This window comes from Nicotiana tabacum, chromosome 12, assembly GCF_000715075.1.
Source record: "Nicotiana tabacum cultivar K326 chromosome 12, ASM71507v2, whole genome shotgun sequence".
NCBI classification, from domain to species: domain Eukaryota; kingdom Viridiplantae; phylum Streptophyta; class Magnoliopsida; order Solanales; family Solanaceae; genus Nicotiana; species Nicotiana tabacum.
The window spans coordinates 69,738,110-69,764,094 of record NC_134091.1 but is presented as its reverse complement, the minus strand read 5'-3'; the positions used below and the strand labels follow the sequence as shown (position 1 = coordinate 69,764,094).

General features: G+C 37.8%; 2 long non-coding RNA genes across 3 annotated transcripts; one reads left to right on the top strand and one right to left on the bottom strand.

Moving 5' to 3' along the window:
- Nucleotides 1–12,757: 12,757 nt before the first annotated feature.
- Nucleotides 12,758–16,503, top strand: LOC107779430 (uncharacterized). Its single transcript, XR_012697566.1, has 2 exons — nt 12,758–15,334; nt 16,229–16,503. It is a non-coding gene; the product is annotated as an uncharacterized LOC107779430 (long non-coding RNA).
- A 2,573-nt stretch (nt 16,504–19,076) lies between these two features.
- Nucleotides 19,077–24,316, bottom strand: LOC107779429 (uncharacterized). 2 transcript variants are annotated; one of them, XR_012697343.1, is made up of 3 exons: nt 24,050–24,316; nt 19,667–19,771; nt 19,077–19,351 (listed from the first exon to the last, which is right to left on the bottom strand). It is a non-coding gene; the product is annotated as an uncharacterized LOC107779429 (long non-coding RNA). The 2 variants fall into 2 exon arrangements; XR_001646609.2 differs by lacking the exon at nt 19,667–19,771.
- Nucleotides 24,317–25,985: the final 1,669 nt, after the last annotated feature.

Here is a 25,985-nt window from a genome sequence, read left to right as displayed (position 1 = left end):
ATCTTTAATTTCTGTTATTTCCATAAGTAGCTAAACACATAGCTAGGGTTGTGACCCAACCCTAGTGTGGGTATTTAATGGGTATTTGATTTTAGGGCTTGAATGTGAATGAGTTAGTGATATTTAGCCTAGTTCTTGCTAGAACTCAAGAATTAATGGTTGCAAACATTGATTCATGCCTTTATGACTTAGTCTCTACTTGAGAAAGAGGGACTAAGTCTAGAAAAACTAGGCTAACAAGAAATTGGGGTGAACTCAATAAATTGATATCCTCAATTAAAAGGTTAAACCTAGAGATAGTAATACCCAACCTGAGCCAATATCACTTGATTTGCATGAATACCCATTTAGACTTGAGAAAGCCAAATTAGGTAAAATCACTCAAACTACCAAGAGGTTTAGAGTGAGTATCTGGGTGTGATAGTTATATTACAATCCCACTAATCAAGCTTGCCCTAGATTTTTCTACCCGTTAGATATCCACCTAGGTAGAAGTCACTACCCTAGTCTCTTTAAACATTTGAAAAACAACAACAAAAATATTGTCCTTAGTTTCAATTATTGCAATCTTTAGAGTAAAGTTAGAAATAGAAGAACCAATCAAGTTTGTGAAAGTACAATTAAAGCCAAAACTTGCAATTAACTTAGATATATACCTAATCCCATATTCTAACTCCCTGGGGATTCGATCCCGACCTTTGTTGGGTTTATTATTGCATCGACCGCCTCGCTACTCAATTGTGGTGTAGGTTTGGCACAGATCAGTTGTCAAATTTGAAAGCATGCCTACCTTTCTATGTTGTAATTTCTGTAATGGAGCTATATCCGTGAAGCTCGTCACTACTTTCAGTCCATTATTTAGTCTTGTTACTTACTGAGTTGGTTGTACTCACGCTACACCCTGCACTTCGTGTGCAGATCCAGGTGCTTCTTGTCATGGTGGGTGTTGATTTCTCTATGCAGCTTGATCGTTGGAGATTCTAAGGTAGCTACCCGGCGTTCGCAGACCTTGTCTCTCCTTCCCTATCTTTCCGCTTTATGTACTTAGTTTTAGTCTTTTATAGACAGTATTTCCATACTTGTGTTGTATAGACGCTTATGTATTTCGTGACATCCCGAGGTTGGGAATTCCCGTATTGGCTTTTAGACTTTCTACTCAGTTTTGAGGTTTTTTGTAAGGCTCCGTAAAACTTTGCAAAAGAAAATAATGTTTCATGGTGCCGAATTAGTTTTATGGGTTGAGAATTATAAAAATTCTTCGCGAATAGCTTGCTCGCCATGGCTCGGACTTTTTGGGCTGGACAATGCACTAGGGATAAAGGAAAATATTTTGGCAGCGAAATGTGTTTCTACGGTCCATTATGTGACCGCAAAATCACTCTGCGGATCGCATAATGGCCGCAGAGTGAGGCAGGAGAGGGGCAATTTTGGATGCCATTCTGTGGTTGACTATGTGACCACAGAACTGTTCTGCGGTTCATTATACGACCGCAGAACAGGTCTGCGGGCCTTATAGTGACCGTAGACCCAAGCAAATTTTTGGCCAGCTTTGGACACTAATTATACGGTAGATATGCGGTCCGCATATCAATTATGCGATCGTATATGCGATCGCAGACCTTGTTCTGGAGATTCATTTTTGAATTTTTAAAACCCGACCCTACTTCGTTAAATACACGTTTTGGGCTATTTTTGAGCTAAAATCTGACATTTTAGAGTGAGAGAGAGTGCCCTAGAGTGAGAAGGTGTTCCTCAATAATTGTTCTTTAATTCTTGCTCAAATTTTGAAAGATTAAGAAGGGAAAACTTACTAGGTCTTCATCCTAGAGGTAAGATTGTACACCCTAACCCTCAATTTTGAATTTTGTCTAGAAATGGGTAATTAGAAAGATAATATTTGGGCATGAGAGTTGTTTATTTTACATGCATGTTATCAAAAGGTGTAGGGAGATTGTTGAGCTAAAAACGGTAGATATTGGGCTGTGGGATGATGGAATCCTCCATAAAAGGACCTTGAAACATTAATGCACATCTAGTGTTTGATAAAGTGCTCAAATGAGCTAGAACCATGAGCATCTTCCTAATTTTGGTTCAATTTGTTAGATTTTTAAAATAGATTGAAGTTGCTAAGAATTTCAGAATATTTTAGAGTTTAAGGAAGCTCCATTGAGGTATGTTGGCTAAACTCTTCTTTAAGAAGTGGAACCCCAATATCCTTGTAAATTCCAAGATATTTATTACAAGTTGAGTATTCCAAATAAGTTTTGTGACAAAGATATATGTTTAATTTGCGTTTCAAATGCTCCCATGATATTATATTATAAATTGAGGATGTGTTCCAAACTATGGATTGTCATCTACGTGTTATGATTCCAAGTCCTGATTTATGTGGAAAACTATTATGCCAAATTGTGTAGAGAATGTGATTGGGGTTACACCTCCATCCGCATATATTGGGGTGAGGCGGCAAGGCCGCTTTGTGTATGATTTTGGTATTGTTGTTGCACCACCACCCGCATATATATATATATATATATATATATATATATATATATATATATATATATATATATATATATATATATATATATATATATATATATATATATATATTGGGGGATCGGGTTGCACGCCGCTTTGTGTAGGTATTGGTATCGTTGATGCATTTCCACCCGCATATATATTGGGGTGAGGCGGCGGGGCCGTTTTGTGTGAAAATGGGTATTGTGTTTACACCTCCACCCGTATACATTGAGGTGAGGCGGTAGAGTTATGGGTATTGTGTTTATACCTCCACCCACATAAATTGGGGTGCGGCGTCATGACCACTTTAGTAGAGTTTTGGTATTGTGTTTACACCTCCACCCGCATACATAGGGGTGAGGCGGCGGGGCCGCTTTGTGTGGGAACGGTTATAGAGGATCTCATCTTAAATTCTATAAATGTTAATGACAGCTCTTTATAAGCTTGCTTTGATTTAAACGTTTAACTATGTTATTCTATTGTCGCTCTGATTCATCATATTTATATTGTATTTTCGAATTCTTTAATTAGTGTTTGGTTTTCATACTAGTACTATTCGACATGTACTAATGTTCCTTTTGCCGGGGGCGCTGCATCTTTAATGGATGCAGGTGGTTCCACAGTGATAGCGGTGCTCATTCTTCCCAGCTGACTTGGTGAGCCCCATCTCATTCCAGAGTTGTGCATCTTTTGTTTCGTATGTGTTATCATATTTTGAGGTATAGCCGGAGCCTTGTTGTCGGCACTATCATTGTACTCTTTGGTATTTTAGAGGCTCTGTAGACATATTGTGGGTTGTGTATTGGCGCTAGGAAATACAAACTATGTTATGTTATGGTTGTATTACTTGTTCTATTTAAGACATTAAAAATGATGGAACTATTGGTAATGAATTGGTATGTGGATATGAACACCTTTTTGAATAATTAATCAAAATATGTATTATCTCCATTCATGGATGAGTTGGGTAGAAGAAAATCTAACAGGCTTGCTCGGTCGGGTTCATTCGGTTGAGCGTCGGTCGTGCTCCCCAGTTTTGGGGCGTGACAAACTTGGTATTAGAGCCTAAGGTTTTAAAGTGTCCTAGTATATCTTGGAACCGTGTCTAGTAGAGTCCTTATTATCGGTGGGTTATTGACCACATCTATAATTAGGATGCTACTTGGGCACTTAGGAATAATACCCTTCTTTCATGTTCTCGATCGTGCGATAAAGTTGATTGTAAGATTGATCCTCCTTTAAGTCGTGCGTTGCTCTAAATTTTCAGTACATGGCGCCTAAGAAGAAGGCAAGAACTGGCCAAAGAGCCAATGTCACCCCGGGAGTGGCAGTTGATCCTACATTTGATGATGCGGGTGAGCACCCGAGGGGTGAGGATATTCCCCCAGTTACTTCCCTGCCTGATTCTACCTCAGCTGATCAGACCGCACCTGTCCCTACACCTACTGAAGGTGCAACGGTTCCTCCAACTGATATTCAAGTTCTACATCCAGCTCCAGCTCCACCTTCCAATTCTGGTGTGTCTGATATTGATCTTAGGGGAGCCATACAGATGTTGACACAGATAGTGGCTTCTTAGGCCCAGAGATCGAGTGTTGGGCCTACTTCTTCCAGTCAGCCAGGGGAATCTGCTAGTTCTAGGGTGAATAAGTTTCTTCAGTTAGATCCTCTAGTGTTTACGGGTACTGATCTCGAGGAGGACCTCTAGGACTTCATTGATGAGATGCATAAGACTCTTCGGGTTATGCATGCTACAGAGACGGAGGGAGTGGAGTTGGCCTCCTACTACCTGAAAGGGGTGGCCTATTCTTGGTTTGAGTTGTGGGAGGAATCCCGCGAGGAGGGAAGCCCTCCGGCAAGGTGGGGTGAGTTCACCGATGCCTTTATGGATCATTTCTTGCCTGCCGAAACTAAAGCAACCCGTGCCGCTGAGTTTGAAAGCCTAAAGCAGGGTAGTATGAATGTGTGGGAGTATCATATGGAGTTTGTGCGCCTGTCCAAGTATGCTATTCACATGTTGCCCACTATTGAGGCTAGAGTGCGCCGGTTTGTACAGGGCCTTAGCACCTTAGTTATCTATGAGTCCTCTACAGCTACCTTGAATTCCGATATGAACTATGGTAAGATGGTGGCATTTGCTCAAACTACAGAGACCCGCAAATTGAAGAATAGAATGGAGCGTCAGAGTAGCAGCAAGGCCCGGTCCGCATGCAACTTTGGTGGTTTTTCCGGTGGTGGTGGTGGTAGGTTGGCATTCAGGGGAGGGTCATCAGGACCATCTCAATCATTCACTCAGTCTTCGATGAGTGCACAGTCATCTAGACCCAGTCAGGGCAACAGGGGACCCCCACTAGCAGGGTCGGCCCGATAGAAGGTTTCAGCAGCGGAGGCTTCCATGTCGTAAGTGTGGGAGGATACACTTTAGGTCCTACTTCATGGACCTACCAGTATGCTATGGGTGTGGTGTGAGGGGTCACATTTAGAGAGATTGCCTCTCATCCCGCCAAAATATGGGCAGAGGTGCGGCACAGCCAGCTAATTCTGCAGCTACTACATCCACAGCACCTCCAGCTCGAGGCACCCCAGCACCCGTAAGGCGTGGTGCATCTAGGGGTGGTGCACAAAATTTGGGAGGGCCCAGCAGATTTTATGCTATGCGGAGGCATCGGGATTCAGAGGCTTCTCCAGATGTTGTCACATGTATATTGTTTGTCCAATTCCATAATGTATATGCTCTTATTGATCCCGGTTCCACGTTGTCATATGTCACTCCTTATGTTGCCATGGAATTTGGGATAGAACCGGAACAGCTTCATGAGTCGTTCTCTGTATCTACTCCGGTTGGTGAGTCTATTTTATCCGTGCGAGTTTATAGGGATTGTGTTGTCACGTTGCGTGGTCGTGACACCGTGGCCGATTTTATTGAATTTAAAATGGTTGATTTTGATGTGATAGTAGGGATGGATTGGCTTTATTCATGTTTTGCCAAGCTTGATTGCCGAACCAGAAGTGTTAGGTTCGAATTTCCAAATGAGCCAGTTATTGAGTGGAAGGGTGATGATGTAGTGCCAAAGGGTAGGTTTATTTCTTACCTTAAGTCCACGAAAATAATCAACAAGGGGTGTATTTACTATTTGGTCCGGGTTACGGACACCGATGCTGAGGCACCTACGCTTGAGTTCGTGCCTATTGTGAATGAATTTTCGGGAGTCTTTCCGGATGAACTCCCTGGGATCCCACTAAACAGGGAGATTGATTTTTAGATTGATGTGATGCCAGACACACATCCTATATCTATTCCACCCTACATAATGGCACCGGCAGAATTGAAGGAGCTAAAGGAACAATTGAGAAATTTGTTAGAAAAAGGTTTTATCCGTCCAAGTGTGTCGCCTTGGGGCACACTGGTCCTTTTTGTAAGGAAGAAAGATGGGTCACTAAGAATGTGTATTGACTATCGGCAGCTTAAACAAGGTCACGATCAAGAATAAGTACCAAACTGCCAAGGATAGATGACTTGTTTGACCAATTGCAAGGTGCTAAGTACTTCTCCAAAATTGATTTACGATCCGGGTATCACCAATTGAAGATCAGGGAGCAGGATGTTCCGAAAACAGCTTTTAGAACCTAGTATGGGCATTTTGACTTTCTGGTGATGTCTTTTGGGCTAACAAATGCCCCAGCAGCTTTCATGGATCTTATGAATCGGGTTTTCAAACCTTTCCTCGACTCCTTTGTGATAGTGTTTATTGACGATATTCTTGTTTATTCGCGGAGTCGGGAGGACCATGCTTATCATCTCAAGGTAGTTTGACAAACCCTATATCAGCACGAGTTATATGCAAATTTTCGAAATGTGAATTTTGGCTTGAATCTGTTACATTCTTGGGTCATGTAGTCTCTAATAAAGGAATTATGGTTGATCCTCAAAAGATTACGGCTGTGAGGAATTGGCCGAGGCCTACAACTCCAATAGAAATTCTCAGTTTCTTAGGTTTAGCTGGGTATTACAGAAGATTCGTGGAGGGGTTTTCTACCCTTGCCCCTTCGTTGACTAAATTGACTCAGAAGGAAGTTAAATTCCAATGGTCAGATGCTTGTGAAAGGAGTTTCCAGGAATTGAAAGCAAGATTGACTACGGCACCAGTGTTGACCTTACCAAAGGGTGCAGATGGATTTGTGGTATATTGTGATGCTTCAAGAATTGGGCTTGGGTGCGTATTAATGCAACATGGCAAGGTGATAGCTTATTCTTCTAGGCAACTCAAGAATCATGAAAAGAACTATCCAACACATGACTTAGAACTTGCGGCGGTGGTATTTGCATTGAAAATTTGGCATCATTATTTATATGGGGTCCATGTTGATATATTCATGGACCATAATAGCCTTCAATATATTTTCAAGCAGAAGGAATTAAATCTGAGGCAGAGGAGATGGCTTGAGTTACTCAAAGATTATGACATCGATATCCTGTATCACTCGGGAAAGGCCGATGTTGTGGCAGATGCTCTTAGCCAAAAATCTATGGGTAGTTTGGGTCACTTGGAGACATATAAAGGTCATTGGCCAAGGAAGTTCACCGATTGACTAGTTTAGGAGTTTGTCTTGCGGACTCTAGTGAAGGAGGGGTGATTGTACATAATAGGGTTGAACCATCACTTGTTGTGGAAGTCAAGGAGAAGCAATGCAACGATCCATTATTGGCACAATTGAAAGAGGGGATTCATAAACATAAGACCATGGACTTTTCTCTTGGCATGGGTGATGGTACACTAAGGTACCAAGGGCGTCTGTGTGTTCCAAGTGTAGATGGTCTCCGTGAAAGAATTATGACTGAAGCTCACACTTCTAGGTATTCCGTGCACCCGGGTTCTAGGAAAATGTATCATGATCTTAAGGAAGTCTATTGGTGGAATGATATGAATAGAAATGTAGCAAACTTTGTGACGAGATGTCCAAATTGTCAGCAAGTGAAGGCCGAACACCAAAGGCCTTGTGGATTGGCACAGAACATAGAAATTCCAATGTGGAAGTAGAAAATGATTAATATGGATTTTGTGGTAGGATTACCCCACACTCCTCGTAAGTTTGACTCAATTTGGGTGATTGTGGATCGACTCACAAAATCAGCACACTGTTTATTGGTTAAGGCTACCGACACAACGGAACAGTATGCTCAGTTGTATATCAAAGAAATAGTCAGGTTGCATGGCACTCCGGTTTCCATCATTTCTGATCGGGGAGCACAATTCACTGCGAATTTTCGGAAGAAATTTCAGCAAGGTCTGGGTACTCAGGTGAATCTTAGTACAACCTTTCACCCGCAGACTGATGGGCAGTCAGAGCGGACTATTTAGACGCTTGAGGATATGTTGCGTGCTTGCGTTCTAGACTTTAAAGGTAGCTGGGATGACTCATAGAATTTGCCTACAACAATAGTTATCATTCTAGCATTCAGATGGCACCGTTCAAGGCTTTATATAGAAGGAGATGCAGATCTCCCATTGGGTGGTTCGAAATTGGGGAAGCAGAGTTGATATGGCCAGACCTCGTGCATCAGGCTATGGAAAAGTTAAAATCATTAAGGAGCGGTTGAAGACTGCCTAGAGTCGTCAGAAATCCTATTTGGATGTTCGTCGTAGGGATTTGGAGTTCAAAGAAGATGATTGGGTATTCTTGAAAGTTTTCTCCATGAAGGGTGTGATGCGGTTTGGTAAGAAAGGAAAATTGAGTTTGAGGTATGTCGGACCGTACAAAACCATTCAGAGGATCGGTGAGGTAGCGTACAAGCTTGAGCTACCACCTGAGATGTCATTAGTGCACCCGGTGTTTCATGTATCTATGTTGAAGAAAGTAGTTGGAGACCCAACATGCATTATTCCGGTTGAGACTATTGAGGTTAATGAAGAACTGTCGTATGAAGAAATTTCAGTTGCCATTCTTGATAGGCAAGTCCGAAAGTTGAGGAATAAAGAAATTGCCTCCGTGAAAGTGCTATGGCGAAACCAACAAGTTGAAGAGGTTACTTGGGAGGCCGAGGAAGAGATGAAAAAGAAGTATCCTTACTTGTTTTGTATAAGTTATGTAACCTTTCTATAAACTGACGCTTATGGATTCTTGTATCACTTGTTCAGTAATGTAAAGGTGCTTCTTTCTAAATATATTGTATGTGAGGCCATGGTTGGTGTTGTTATAAGTTATGTTACGTTATTGGATTATATATATGTTTTGAGGGTGTATTTTTGTGGTTCTCTGACAGGTGGATAGGTCCAGTTACAGGGGAAACTCTGGCGAAATTTTTGAAAATTTAGGGAGTTAGTCAAATTTGGGGATGCTAGTGTGTGGTATGAAAACTGAGTTGCATAAGATGCTAATAAAAGATTTTGACCCTCATTCGAGGACGAATGATCCTAAGTGGGGAAGAATGTAAGGCCCCGTAAAATTTTGCAAAAGAAAATAATATTTTGTGGTGCCGAATTGGTTTACATGTTGAGGGATAAAGGAAAATATTTGGCATAAAAATGCATTTCTGCGGTCCATTATGCGACCGCAGAATCACTCTACGGACCGCATAATGGCCGCAGAGTGAGGCAGGAGAGGGGAAATTTTGGATGCCATTCTGTGGTCGACTATGAGACCGCAGAACTGTTCTGCGGTTCATTATGTGACCGCAGAACAGGTCTGTGGGCCTTATAGTGACCGCAAACCCAAGCAAATGTTTGGCCAACTTTGGACACTAATTATATGGCTGATATGCGGTCCGCATATCGATTATGCGATCGCAGACCTTGTTCTGGAGCTTCATTTTTGAATTTTTAAAACCCGACCCTACTTCGTTAAATACACGCTTTGGGCCATTTTTGAGTAAAAATCTAACATTTTAGAGTGGGAGAGAGTGCCCTAGAGTGAGAAGGTGTTCCTCAATAATTGTTCTTTAATTCTTGCTCAAATTTTGGAAGATTAAGAAGGGAAACTCACTAGGTCTTCATCCTAGAGGTAAGATTCTACACCCTAACCCTCAATTTTGAATTTTGTCTAGAAATGGGTAATTAGCAAGATAATATTTGGGCATGAGAGTTGTTTATTTTACATGCATGTTATCAAAGGGTGTAGGGAGATTGTTGAGCTAAAAACGGTAGATATTGGGTTGTGGGATGATGGAATCCTCCATAAAAGGACCTTGAAACATTAATGCACATCTAGTATTTGATAAAGTGCTCAAATGAGCTAGAACCATGAGCATCTTCCTAATTTTGGTTCAATTTGTTAGATTTTTAAAATAGATTGAAGTTGCTAAGAATTTCAGAATATTTTAGAGTTTAAGGAAGCTCCATTGAGGTATGTTGGCTAAACTCTTCTTTAAGAAGTGGAACCCCAATATCCTTGTAAATTCCAAGATATTTATTACAAGTTGAGTATTCCAAATAAGTTTTGTGACAAAGATATATGTTTAATTTGCGTTTCAAATGCTCCCATGATATTATATTATAAATTGAGGATGTGTTCCAAACTATGGATTGTCATCTACGTGTTATGATTCCAAGTCCTGATTTATGTGGAAAACTATTATGCCAAATTGTGTAGAGAATGTGATTGGGGTTACACCTCCATCCGCATATATTGGGGTGAGGCGGCAAGGCCGCTTTGTGTATGATTTTGGTATTGTTGTTGCACCACCACCCGCATATATATATATATATATATATATATATATATATATATATATATATATATATATATATATATATATATATTGGGGGATCGGGTTGCACGCCGCAACAGACTTGATTAAAATGTGGATATATTGTGATAGCGCATATACATTGAGGTGAGGCGGTAGAGTTATGGGTATTGTGTTTACACCTCCACCCGCATACATTAGGGTGAGGCGGCATGGCCGCTTTAGTAGAGTTTTGGTATTGTATTTACACTTCCACCCGCATACATTGGGGTGAGGCGGCGGGGCCGCTTTGTGTGGGAACGGTTACAGAGGATCACATCTTAAATTCTATAAATGTTAATGACAGCTCTTGATAAACTTGCTTTGGTTTAAACGATTAACTATGCCATTCTATTGTCGCCCTGGTTCATCATATTTATATTGTATTTCTGAATTCTTTAATTGGTGTTTAGTTTTCATACTAGTACTATTCGACATGTACTAACGTCCCTTTTTCCGGGAGCGCTGCATCTTTAATGGATGCAGGTGGTTCCACAGCGGAGGATTTTGACCAGTGATAGTGGTGCTCATTCTTCTCAGCTGACTTGGTGAGCCCCATCTCATTCCGGGGTTGTGCATCTTTTATTTCGTATGTGTTATCATATTTTGAGGTATAGCCGGAGCCTTATTGTCGGCACTATCATTGTACTCTTTTGTATTTTAGAGGCTCTGTAGACATATTGTGGGTTGTGTATTGGCGCTGAAAAAGACAAACTATGATATGTTGTGGTTGTATTACTTGTTCTATTTAAGACATTAAAAATGATAGAACTATTGGTAATGAATTGGTATTGTGGACATGAACACCTTTTTATCTAATTAATAAAAATATGTATTATCTCCATTCATGGATGAGTTGGGTAGAAGAAAATCTAACAGGCTTGCTCGGTCAGGTTCACTCGGTTGAACGCCGGTCGCGCTCCCCAGTTTTGGGCCGTGACAGTTTTGATGATTTACACCTGTGTTATTTTTATTTTTCATTTAAAAGTGTTGGAAGTATTTGAAGTGTCGGCTTGCCTATTATCACGTTAGGCGCCATCACGACAGGCTAGTTTTGGGTCGTGACAACCCCGTATATGCTTGAGCCGCCCCTGCTTGGCAAACCATGCCTTTCTTCTTCTTTTCCCTTCTCTCTCCCAATCTTTTTCTTTGGTATATGAAGCTTAATAGTTCAATAGTTCTCACTCATACCCTTCTCTCTCTCTCTCTCTCTCTTTCCTAACAATTTTATTCTTTTTCTCCCTAAATGTTTCTCTTGATTCTTTCAATTTATCCCCAAATCTCTATCTTGTTTTACTCCCTCGTAATCACTATATTAGGCTTCATCTTCATCGTTATTTTTGGATAGTAATTTGCATTGTGTCTTTTTTCTTTTAATTTATGAGCGACTTATTTCTAGATAAAACTTGGTATAAGATGGAAAAGAAATCTTCATCGAAGAGGGATTTATCCACTTAACAATGTATATTTTGTTGTAACCGATTTATTTCTTGTATATCCAAGTGTGTAAAAAAATAACTATATTGTTTGTACATCACAGTGGATAACACAATAAAAAGTGTATATCAAAATGTATATTATAACCTTATTTTCCTATTTTCTGTATGTAAAAATGTATATCAAAATGGCCCTCAATCTAACAAATCCATGATAATGTATATCATATTGTATATCGTGTATATCACACATCTAATATTATATGTTACGATATACGACATGATACACATACATGTATACATGATGATATACACAAATGTACACTACCTCAAATGCCTATATTTTTTATTTTTACACATCATTTGCCGTATCACCACCATAAAAATACCATAGCCACCAATTATACCATCGTAAACACAAAATAGAATTACAATAAAAAAAAAAGAGAGAAGAAGAGGGAAGAAAAAGAAAATTAATATCTACGTCTTGAAAGAAAAGAAGAAGAAGAGGAAAGTCTTAGAGCATGGTCGCGGTTGTGGCTCATGGCCGGTGGTAGATAAACAATTAACGGTTACTTTACTGGTTAAAAATAACGAAGGTAGCCATGAAAAATTGGTGGAGGTTTTGTATGTCTGAAGATGGATAAAATCGTTTGGAGAAGAGAAGTAAGGATGACAATGGTTTTTAAGTTATTGTTCCTTGTCCGTGTTGAAATCAGATGAGAGATCAAAGAATAGATATTAAAGAGATGGTAATAAGAGGTGGGAAAGGAGCACGGAGAGAGAGCATAAATAGAGAATAACTTTAATTTTTTTTTTAGATTTGGCTATATAATGCTAATTATTTTGGGCTCAATTTGCCAAATTTTAACTATATAACAAGTGGAAGTGGCCTGGTACGACGAAGGGCATATCCCGTAAATATAAGTTATTTCATGGGGTAAATCCATATCTTCCTTCTTCCTTTATACTTTATTCAGCAACAAACCCGGTTTCTTCAAAAAAAATTTCAACAAACAACTTTACTATATTATATAATAATAGCTTTCAAAGAGTCAAAGGATGCAACTGCATCGTTTACAATCCAACTAGGAAAAAGCAGAAACCCAATTAATTCTATATAACAGTGAAATAGAAAACTTGGCAAACTTGGCTAGCATACATTCCAAGATCTAGGAATATATTCAATATTTATATCTTCAAAGGAATTCATCATCTTTCAGATATCTTCACACAAGTAGTTTTTTTATCTCCCATGAGACCACTATCCTTTTTCTTATCATATCCACCACATTTTTTGCGTCCGATAGAATATGCACCTTTGACCATCCATTTTCTCTAACTTTTTCCAGAGCTTCACGAATTGCTAGTACTTCAGCAGTAATGGCTTTCCCAACAAATTGAATTGGGTGCCAAAGGCTTGAAGCAAATTACCATAGCTATCCATTGCCGCCACTCCAATGCTTGCCATCTTCTTTTCCAATTGTAACCCAGCATCTGCAAACATAACAACACCATCTTGTGCCACAGTGATATTTTTATTATAAGAATAGTCAGATGTGTGGGAAGGGGAAGAGATAGTAAACATAGAATTTTCATATTCATGAAAATCAAAAAGTGCTTTGTTTACAATTTCATTAGGTTCACATATATCCCATTAAAATTCAATAAATTTCTAGCCTTCCAAATTTGCCACATAATTGAAATGCTTAGTTTAACAATTTCAATAGAATCAGGATATTTATTAGCATTAATGAATAAAATGCCATTTTGAAATAGTTTTAGTATATATAAAGAAAAAATCAGTCGAAGTTTTCTTTCAAATTTCTGAATTAGAGGTCCAAATTGACTCTACTGATTATCCTTTCTTTAAGAGAATTAAAGATCCATGTACATATTTCATAGGATTCAACACATTACTGAAGATCAGAGGTTTCGATAGTTCTGATGTTCCTTCTTATATGCAAGGGTCTATTATTTGCTTTCTCTCGCTGTCGTTCTTCTTTCTTCTGAGTTTTCTACTTTTCTCTAATTCCGTTTCCGCTCAAGTTTTGTTTTCAATCTTCTGCTTCTCTGCTTAGTCCTCTTCTTTTTTGGTTTCTTTTGAAATTTCTTGTGAACTTTTAGTTTCCTCTCTACTAATTAGCAGCGAGTCAGTGAATTTATACCGCATTTAATTTGGATAAACTTTTTGCGCTGCAGGTGTCAAGTCCTGTTTCACATAAAAATTTCAGGCTATGATTTTCTCTTATTTTCATCAAGTTACTCTTTGTGCTGCATGTGTTAGCTTGGTTGTATATTATTCTGGAAATATGATCTCTTTTTTGATATTTTTGTTTTTTAGTTTTTGGTTTTTTCATTTGTGACTTTGTTGCAAATTGTAGCTTGGTTCAGTTTCTACACCATTTTAATGCTGGTTGTTTTGTTTGATTTTTCAGGTATTCAACAATTTTTTGGATGGTTGTAGTATATATCTCCCTTTAGTTTTTCCTTCTTTTCTTGACCAGTCTTTGAGTTGTGTCAACTAATGTTACTCTGTCCCTTTTTCTTGAAATTCAAATACGTTGGAGATTAACAGGTAAACATCGGATAAACATAAGTGGTGAGCTTCTATTACTTATGTCCAACGTTAGTTGTGATAATTGTGTCAAGGAATATCGCTTATATTAACCTTATACTCACCGCTTTTTACTCTTGTAACTTCGACTGATTTTTTCTTTATATATACTAAAACTATTTCAAAATGGCATTTTATTCACTGAAAAAGCATAAACCTTACATCTCCCCTGCTGAAAAATCGTATGAGATTTAGAGTCACACATTATACTATTACAAATCCATACCTTGGCTCCTTTTATCTAAAAATCTTAGGTTACTCAACAACTCTATGCAGTTAATAAGCCACAGTTTATATACGTGATGTTAGCCGAAAGTGATTCTTTGGTGGACTGTTGTCAATTTGTTATCATAATAGTTTGAGAGAATATGGGATCTTGGACTGTGATGGTTTTAAGTTTTTATTTTTGGTTGCAAATTAATACTATCTTTTGTTTATTGCTTTTCTTGAAGGAGAGATAAAAAAGTTTACTTTGTGAGTTTAAAAGCTGTGAAAGCAGCCATTAATGCTTGCATTAGGGTAGGTCGTTTACATCACACCTCTTGGAGTGCGATCCTTTTCCGGACCCTGCGTTAATGCGGGATACCGTACCTTGTGAACCGGCCTTCCCTTTTAGAAGTTTTGAGTTCTAGAACTTCAAAGAAGGATAAGGCTTTCCAGAAAATGGTCCAAACGTTTGCACCGTAATGACTAATTTTCAAGTTGTCTTCAAGGAAAAATTAAATTTGCATTTAACATATGAATCCTTTCTGGTACATATTGCTTTCCTTGTCATTGAACTGAAAAACAAACGGTAAAATACCTATTATATTAAAAGAAGAAAAATAGGTCCACACTTTTTGTTTTTATATAACAATTTTTGCTCTTTATTTTAAGCATTTGATTTGCTATCTAATTCTGTGCGCAATTTGTTTAATTGGCTGATCGAAGTTGCCGGCGAGCAAAACATAATGTCATCAAACAATACAAAGTGAGATCAAAATCAACCACCTCCAAAAGTTAATGGATGGCTCCGTAGAGCTTAAGTTTCGACAGGTAAGTTCTTGTTAAAGTTCTATAGATTCTCTATTAGTCTTGTGATGTTTAAGGAGTCCATTAAAGGCAACTTTGATGCTTTATGATGAGATTATGAGCTAACTTGAGAGTAGATCATTTACTGGTAAGGTTTGGAAAAAAATACAAAGGTTGTTGAGGCATTTTTACTTGGGGGTAGGTAATTTTTTATTTGAAATTTTGATGTTTTGACAAGATAGACATCAAACAATGAGAATTGGGTTCTGTATTTCTTCATATCAGGAGTTCAAAATGTTAAAGGAAAAAAGCATCCAAACTTTTATTGAAGTTTGAACGCGTGTGGGGAAGTTCTATAAACTTATTAGTTGCAGCTAAAGTCTAATGTTGATGGAGAGAAAGAGGATATTTGACAAAGAAGGCCACATGGATTAGAGTGCCAGATCAATTTTAAGCAGATTATTTAGCATGATGAATGATTCATAGGAAGTAGGCTTACCTATGCCATGCATGTTCACGCAGGTGCATGAAGCGCCTCAGTAGTCTACGACATAAATGTGAAACTTAAATGGGTATATGCTAAAAATGGTAACGAAAAAAGAGGTTATAATTGTGCTTCTCTTTATTTACTCAACAAAACTCTAGAATTTTATACTTGATCAATTTTCACTTATATTTCCTCAAACGAGACAAGTAATTTAGATAAAATATTGTAGAACATGAATGAAATGAAATAAATAGAGTTGGGTGTACCTCTCAGATAGAGGAATTGAGTAGAGGTGAGAACTTCAATCTTTATGAGTTCTATTGGCATAGCCCTCTCTATAGCAAATGAAAGCATTAGGGAGGTTAAAAGTTTCTACTGTCTTTTGAGTTTGTATATAAATCCACCTTTTTCTAATGCTCACAACCTTACAGGCATGGGAATGTCGCTTGTGTACTCATCTGAGGAAGTCTGGAAGAACATATGATGGATCTTGAAGCAGAGAAAGGGTACTTAAAGTTCTCTCTCTTTTCTCAAATCAAACACAATGGTGTTGTTTACCTTTACCATTAAAAAAACAATGGCGTTGCCGACCATTAACTCTTTTTTTGCTTTTGATGATCATATTGTACCTTTTTCTTCTAATTTTGTCATGCTTTTCTATTTCTAATTGTAGCCTTTATTTATCACAATCCAGATTTTCAGTAAATTATTGAACTGTCTTCTAAAGGGTAATGTAATGTAGGTATACATGAATGCAAGAGAAACTAGAGATGGATCATTTGTCCTCAGTTTTAAGGCATTTGGTTAACAATTGGATAATATTTTTCGTAGCAAATCCAGCTTTGGCTTTTCTTCTCAACGTGGATAATTGCAGAGTTTAAGTAATTTGTTGCATGTAACATGTTATAAGAATTGTTATGTAAATGATGGGGTTTTGAAACTAAAAAACTGCAAATATCTCTCTTCTCCAATATCATATCGATGTACGGTTTAATGAGTTAGAAACCAGAACCATAGATCAGAGAGGCGGCATCTAAGAAAAGGCCTCGTAATTTCAGTGGTTTTAGTTGTGCCTCATCTAGAGGTAGGGGTTCATTTGGTAGAGGCCATCCTATCGGACCGGTTCAGTCAGCAATTCAGGCATCACACGGTGCTTCAGGCAGTCGTGGTTCTTATGGGTCTCATCCTGAGCAGGTAGCCTACAATGCACCTTCAGCTGCCATCACTGCACTACCAATTCAAAGCTACCACAGTGGTTATCCATACGGTCAGGGTCAGTCCTAGATTCAGCAGCCACGTCAGCCGAGAGAGTGCTTTGAGTGTGGAGGTACGAGTCATATCAGGAGGTACTGCCCAAACTTCAGAGCAGTGTGCCTCATCATGGTTCTCGTGCCATGATTCAGCAACAGTTGCCCCACCGCCTGCTTAGGCAGCTAGAGGTGAGGGTCAGGTAGCCCGAGGTGAGGGTAAGGTTATTGGAGTTGGAGGCTAGCCAGGGAGAGGCCGTCCGAGAGATGGAGATCAAACTGGTAGGAATCAGCCCCGTTCTATGCATTCCCAGCTAGACATAGCGGTAGAGTCCTCTGATGCGGTCATCACATGTATTATTTCGATTTTTCATTAAGATGTATCAGTTTTATTTGATCCGAGTTCTACTTATTCGTAAGTGTTATCCTATTTTGCTATTCTTAATTAAAGAAGTAAGCACTTGACAAATTGTTAGAGCATTAGTTAGCATAGCAATACAGGACAATCCACTTATTGAAGGGTAGAAGTATTTGTGCAGTATTTCTAATTGATAACTATTAATTTCACAACAACAATCTGAAAGAATATTAACAAAAGGTGTCAACTATGAAAATCTTATATACATAAAATTAAAAAGCCGGACAATAGAACTCTTCTGCTTACCTGTAAGGGGCTTCAGTAATATTAAGTTAAGCACGAAAAAGCAGCTCTTGAAAGCAAAATTCTACCCTATCCACGAATCCTCTCAATCTGCCTAGCAATCTCCTCAACTCATGTGAAAGAAATATCATCCCCGATCTCTCTGGCCATCTGTTGCCTGATACCATAAGTAAGACCATCTATAAACCTCCTCACCCTCTCCCTCTCAGTAAGGATCAAGATAACTGCATAGCAAGCTAAATCCACAAAGTCCTCAACCCTGCTGGAGGCGCCCAAACTGGCTGAGGTAGTCCTCTCTTAGAGTGAAGGGGATGAACTTCTCCAAGAATAGCTGTGAGAACTGATCCCAAGTGAGAGGAGGTAAACCTGCTAGTATGCCTCGAACATACTCTTGCAACCACCTCTTGGCAGAACCATGCATTTGAAATACCGCAAAGTCAACTCCATTGGACTCCACCATGCCCATGTTACGCAGTACCTCATGGCAACGGTGTATGAAATTCTGTGGGTCCTCAAAAGGTGTACCACTAAGTTGAATAGGAAACAACCTAGTGAACTTTTCCAATCTCTTCAACCCCTCGGACGACATAGTGGGTCCTTCCCTAGGCTGTGTAGTAATGACATGCTGAACAACTCAAACTGATGGAACTACCAGAGTATGATATCCGTGAGCCATCTACTCTGAAGTGTGAGTAGCGGAAATCTGGGCTCCTCCCTCGCCTGAGAGACAGTTGGTGCCATAGGAAATACTTCGTACCGGGCCACACTCTCAATAAGGCCCACCAAACGGAATAGAGCGTCCTATAGGAGGGGAGTGGCAATAAACCCCTCTGGGACCTGAGCTGGTCCAACTGGCGTAATTTGAACAGGAATATATTCCTGTGGCTCAATTCGAGGCTCCACTATAGGTGATGTTGCGCGTGCTCTAGGCTGAGCTCTGCCCCTGCCTCTGGCCCTACCTCAGCCCCGGCCCCTACCCATGGTAGTGGCTACAACTAGGGGCTCCGGCTCCTGGTCCGCTGTGGATGTTGTGCGTGTCCTCACCATTTGTGAGAGAACAAGAATAGAATGATTCAAACTTAACGATAGAATAAAATTGCAAGATGGGGAAAGAAAGAAGTGAAATTTCCTAAAGCCTTATAGCCTCTAGAAGATAAGTACAGACGTCTTCTTACCGATCTCCTAGACTCAAATAAGCTTGCTCGTGACTCTTGAGACCTAGGAAACCTAGTGCTCTAATACCAACTTAACACGACCCGAAATCCTAACCGCGGGGCCATAATGGCGCGCGGCCTTCACTTACTAGACAAGCCAACATTAGCTACACATTATTCATTTTAACAATTTAAAATAAAAAAGTTAAATAAGAAATAAAAGATATAAAACTTCAAAATAGATATAATAATTTCCAATACGCCGTCTAGTCAAATCCCTAAATTTGGTGTCATATTTACATGAGCTACAAACTAATATACTACAACCAAGTTTTGAAATAATAATAATACAACTGTTTGAATGAAATATCAATGCAAGAAATAAGAAGGGGACTTCAGGGACTGCGAACGCTGTGCAACTCTACTTCAACTCTCCATGTAAGAAAGTCCGAGCGAGTCTCCACTAACCGATGTTGGGACCAACATCAGAATCTGTACAAGAAGTTCAGAAGAATAGTATTAGTACAACTGACACCATGTACTTCGTAAGTGCCGAGCCTAACCTTGACGAAGTATTGACGAGGCTATAACAAGGCACTCACTATAAACATGTACGAGTATAAGTAAAAACAATAGCATAAATAGAGGAAACAACAGTTAACATAAAAATCGGAACAATAAATACACAATAGAGGGCCCCAGAATAACAGCTATGCTCAATTTACAGTACAACATAGATATAGAACAACAATCAAGAACAATCGTAACATGTCTTCTCCGTTGCGGCGCAACAACATATATATATACCGTTGCAGCATGCAACCTGATCCCAAACAGTAATACCAATATCCGTTGTGGCATGCAACCCGATCCTTAATAATGTCAATATCCGTTGCGGCGTGCAACCCGATCCTACACAATAATACCAATATCTGTTGGGACGTGCAATACGATCTCACACAATAATACCAATATTTATTGCGATATGTAACCCGATCCCAAACAATATAAAATAAATGTACAAACTACAACCAACTACGGCGTATCTCAGAATAAAACGCAATAAGGGAATTTTATAATTAAATACATAAAGCGGATAAAAGTAGCTATTTAATAACACACAATGTCATAAAGCAAGTAAAGACAGTCAATAAATAAAGGCACGGATACATAAAAACAAATAGCAAATTAAGGCATGTAGCGAAATAAAGGCATGAATTTAACAAGTAAGGGCAAGTAACAATTAAAGCATTTAACAAGTAATAAGGATTAAATGACGGCATGAAATAATTGAGAACAACAAATAAATATCCCAACCCACATGCCTAACCCATGACTATGTATATACACTCGTCACCTTGCATATACGATGTCCCACACATAAATCAATTAGAAAATAGTCCAATCAAGTCTTAATTCCCTCAAGTCAAGGTTAACCACGACACTTACCTCTTTTCCGCGACCAAATCAATGATCAATCACAACTTTTCCTTTAGAATAAGACTCCAAACCAATCAAATTTAGCCAAATATAGTTCAAACAATTCAAAATAAGCTTTAGAAACTACCCACGAGTGAAAAAGATTCAATCTTTAGTGAAATTGGAAAAAGTCAACAAAAGTCAACCCCGGGCCCGTTTGGTCAAAATCCGAGATTCGGAATAAAACTCGATTACCCATTCACCCCTAGGTCCGGTTATGTAATTTGTTTCAAAATCGAATCTCAATTCAAGGTCTAAATCTCAATTTCTTCCAACTCCTAAATTCTACCCAAAATCTCTAATTTCTACTTTGAAATCACTAATTTAAAGTTAAATATCAATGGGTGATTATGGAATTAGATCAAAATTAGTAGAAAAATACTTACCAATGAAGTAGGGATAAAAATCTCTTCAAAAACTTCTCTGGTCCGAGCTCTAGGTTTCAAAAATGGTGTAGAATGACAAAATCCTGAGTTAAGAGTTTTTATATAATTGGGTGTCACGTGTTCTTCGCATTCGTGAAGCACTTACCGCGTTCACGAAGCACACAAGCCATTTGGCTTTCACGTTTGCGAAGGCATCACTCAGTCAAGCCCTTGCGTTCGAGACCAAAGGGTCGCATTCGCGATGAAGAACTCCACCAGCTATCCCAAAGCTACGCGTTCGCGAAGGTCAGTCCCCCCCCCCCCCCCAAGCCCTCGCGTTCCTGATCAACCTCTCGCATTCGGGAACAGTACCAGCCCCAGCCCAAAATTTTTCCGTTCGCAATCGCGAGAGTGGCTTCGCGAAGTGATCATGAAGCACTGTGCACCAGCAAAAAAACCAGTAATTCAACAAGTCCAAAAATAGTCCGAAACCAATCTAAAACTCACCCGAGCCCCCCGGGCTCCAATCCGAACATGCACACAAGTGTAATAACATCATATAAACTCGCTCATTACCTCAAATAATCAAAATACATCAAATAACATGAATCGATCAAAACTCAAAATTTCAACCTGAAAACTCATTTTTCACAATCTTTCATATAATGCGCTAAAACACGCTCGGGTCACCCCGAACTCCAACTAAACATGCGTACAAGTCCAAAAATATCATACGAACCTACCGGAATCCTCAAAACCGCGATCCGAGTACGTTTACTAAGAACGTTGACCATGCTCAACTCAAGTTGTTTTTAAAGCCAAAATCACATTTTCTTTAAAGTTTCACATAAAAACTTTCCGAATAATAACAGGGACCACGCATGCAAGTCATATACATTAATTAAAGTTATGAAAGGTCTCGAAACACAAATATAAAGGCTAGTACTTAAAACGACCTATCGGATAGTTACAATATGTAATTGCTTTATTATAAACGTCGAAAAAGTTGGTGACGCTATATTTTTGGGAAAAGATCTGTTAAGTGTCCAGATATTCGTTTTCTTTTCTTTCAACTGAAATTTCTCTGAACGGATATTCTTATTAAACATCCTCATACTACTTATGCCTTCATCAATAACATCATGTTTCACTGTGAGAATTAACACCGAGGAGGATAATCTTTTATTTGTAAGCCTTGATATAAAATTATAACTTGTGTATTGTTTGGTTGGTTGCACTACAAGAAAAACGGCCTTTAAAGAAAGGAAATCTAGTGCCTAAAGATCCAAATCTGGTCCTAATAGAGCAATTGCGACGGGAAAAAGTTGGTCGCAATCCGTCATAATAGCTTTTGCCGCTAAAGGGCAACAACGACAAGTTCAGAAACCTGGTCGTTAAATGTTTTAAGAGACGGACAAAAAATCTAGTTTAGAGACTACATATCTCGCCACAGTAGACGATTAATATATTATGGAAAACAGACTCACATTAACTACTACTATTAGATAATAATAACAGTATCGCCCGTTGATCTCTTCAATAACTGAGACAAAACCTCAATTTTAAAGCAAAAATTAAGATATCGGAACCTAAGATTAGTAAAAAAAAAACAATAATTTTTCCCAGTCTTGAACCTTTCCTCAAGACGAGCTTTAGCTCCTAAGTAGCAGTAGCCTTCTTATCATGAAACTGAAGAACATCTACACTAACAACATCCTTCAGATCTACATCGAGTGTATAACGAGTCGGCATAATGTGATTGTAATTAACGAGCTTAATAAAAGCCTTAATCCATGATTTCTTCGCTTGTTTTTTGGCTGAATCTATTCGAATTACTTTTTTCGGGTATTTGCTTATATCTGTAACTAAACAATGGCCGTATGGTCTATCTCTTATTCCTTCATCGAATGCACGAAAATTAAATCTCAAAACTCAAAACATAAAATTAAATCTGCAATTCATGAAATAATTTGCTTTTTCAAAATTGATATACACTTTGTATGAAACATAATATTCAACACACAATACGCTACAAACTTGAACACTTCAGAGAAATCAATTATCGAATTAGGAATCCCAACTCAATAATCTTTCCATTGACTATACAGATAAAAAACCCGAAATTGTGAAACCTTTTCCAATTTAATGTTAGAGAAGAAGAAGAAGAAGTCGAATAAAGCGAAGCAATAAAGCGAATTACAACTTAGAGAAGAAAAAGAGCAACTCAGAAGAGGAGTAGGGGCAGCCCCACGAATTTTGTGGCCTAAAGCCAAATTTTATGAGGGGCCTTAATTTTTTATTAAATTATTATTTTTATTTGAAATTCATTTTTTTAGTTTATTTTTTAGATGCAAAGTTATTAATAATTTTTTTATAATCAATTTTTTTCTAATAATTCTTTCTCAATTGACAATATAGTTCATTTATTTAACCTCTCTTCAGACATTATTGAACTTAGTTAAGATTTTATCAATTTTAATTTCGAAAAACTTCTTTTTGCTGAAGCAACGGTAACATGAGTTATTAACATTATTCTATAAGCAATATAGGCATTTGGAAAAGAATCAAATCTTTTTATTTGATTGAGTATGTCAATTAAACTATTATCTTCTAAAAGGGCAGCCCGATGCACTAAGCTCCCGCTATGCGCGAGGTCCGGGAAAGGGCCAGACCACAAGCATCTATTGTACGCAACCATACCCTGCATTTTAGCAAGAGGCTGTTTCCACGGCTCGAACCCGTGACCTCCTGGTCACATGGTAGCAACTTTACCAGTTACGCCAAGGCTTCCATTCAAAACTATTATCTTCTAATTGTACTATTTTCCTTAACATTTTTAATTTAGAAAATAAATCTAAACCATCAATATCAGATCGATTATTATGCTTTAAGGAACACTCAAGATTAAGGCAGTATTTTTCCAATTTTCCATTATCTGGTGATCTCAGTTTTTTGCGCTAAATAGAAAATAGAAAATATTTTCATATGCTTCGAATTGTTCAAATCTATTTTAAAGTGAAAAGATAGTCTTGTTTACTATGTATAAATAGTAATTAACTCTGAAGGACTCTTCAAGAGATTTCAATATCAATATTCACGTCAAATTATTTTTTTTCTATATATCACACGTTACTTACAAAGTTCGAGTTTGATTTTCATTTCAGATGCAATTTTCTTGATAGAAATCATACCAGTAGTAAATTCTTTTACCCCTTAAGCTTTTAAGACACAAGTTTTAAATTTTTTTTTTTTTTAAAAATTTCGTGACGAGTCAAACAACCACATCTAAATTGAAACATAGAGAGTATATAATATAATAAGTGTAATAAAAAAGAAGTTACTTTACCTGCTTTAGGGTAGGGCCGCCCCTGAAGATCAGGCATACATGGGATTCGCAAACGAGCGAGGTTGAAAACTGGATAGACCTGCGATTCACAAACCAACAAATTCGCAATCTTTGTTTTGAGAAAACACAGATTTTGAGTTGTCAATAGAGAGCTAGGCAGAAGACTATGCGTGGATGTGGAGAGACTAGGGCAGAACTGGGGATTTTGTTTTGGGAAAACAGAGAGAATCTTTTAATTTTTGGAATTTTTAATTTTAGGATATTAGTTTTGACGCCTATGTTTTAGAAAATAATAATTTTTTAATAATTTTAATATTATATTTGGCGGCACTCTCTCTCTCGCTTATGGCCCCTCAATTATAATTTGGGACCAGTTGCTAATTTCTCTAGGGACCAGATTTAGTACCTTCGCAATAGAATACAAAATTAAAAACCGCAATATAATCTTGTCCCAATATATATACTTTTAAAGTCGAGATTATTAACTCGTCCCTAAATGTTGGTCGCAAATTATGCTTTTTCTTGTAGTGTTGTGGAGGTTATGGATTAGTCTATTATGAAGATTTTATTTTCTTTTTCTTGCTTTCGTTAGAGGATAACGCTCTTGGTATTTGAAAGTCTTTCTTATATTCATCTATATCATCTATATACTATATTAAAAGTACAAAATTCTTTCGCGAAATATTATTTTCCTTTTTATCCTTTAAAAACAAATTTTACATTAGACAAAATTGTAATCTAAGTTTACTTTTCCAATATTTAGGATTTTGAAATCAACTAAAAATTTTATTATTAAATCCCTCCTTATTCAACAAGGCAGGAAATCCTAATATTTAGAATTTTAAATCAGCTAGATTTTATATAGTACAAACCTTTTCCTTATAACTATACTTATTACTATATTCCAAATTTTGTATTTTAATTGTCCAAAAATGAGATTTTCTTGCTTTTGCCAAATAAAAAGGAAAGAAAGAAAGAAGCAATATAACTTAAAGTTATCGAATTCAATACTAATCTTCCTAAATTAGTGTTTTATTGTGCTATTATATATAATAATGAATATAGGTATTATGGACTTGCAACAAAATTCACATTGATCTGCCAAAGAAAGAAAAATCTGATTATAATAATTTATTGTAAAATTGAGGTTCGTTATAATTTATTTTGCTGAACAAATCTCAAGAATAGTGAATCAAAGTAGTTCACCTAAGAAATTGCATATTATATTATTTTCTCATTTAAATCTTAGGATGAGCTAATATTAACAATTTGAATCAACAAAAACAAAATCACAATATAGTATTTTGGGTTAGATATAAAATATAATTACAGTTGAATATAACAACTGTAATTATTCATCAAATATTACAGTAGGTACAAAGTCTTAATATTTATAAATTTAAAATTTATGTGGTATAGATAATTAATATGCTTTTCTTTTCAATGAGGACAACTTGTCGAAAGGTTTTCATTCTTTCCGTAAATGTGCTTTTCCAGCGATAATTGTCACGACCCAGAATTATGTCTTGGGTGTCGTGATGGTATCTAGTTTCTAAAATTAGGTAACCCGGTTACTTACAACAGTTAAATCAGTCAAGTATGATATTTTAAAGCAGAGTTTAATATAAATACCGAAACAAAGGTGATACAAGCCTACGCGGGAATAATTCCAACAATCTTCCCAAGACTAGGTAGTACATAGTCACAAACTCTAGATAAATACATAGAAATAACTCAAAACAAAATACAAATACTGTTCGGATAACGAATTAACAGTACAATTAAAAGGAAAAGGACTCCAACGGACTGCGACGACCAAGCAGCTCTACCTTGAATCTTCGCGATCAAGAAGCTAACTCTGCTTGAGTCTGTTATCTCCAATACTTGGATCTTCACAAAAATATACAGAAGTGTAGTATGAGTACACCACGGTTGG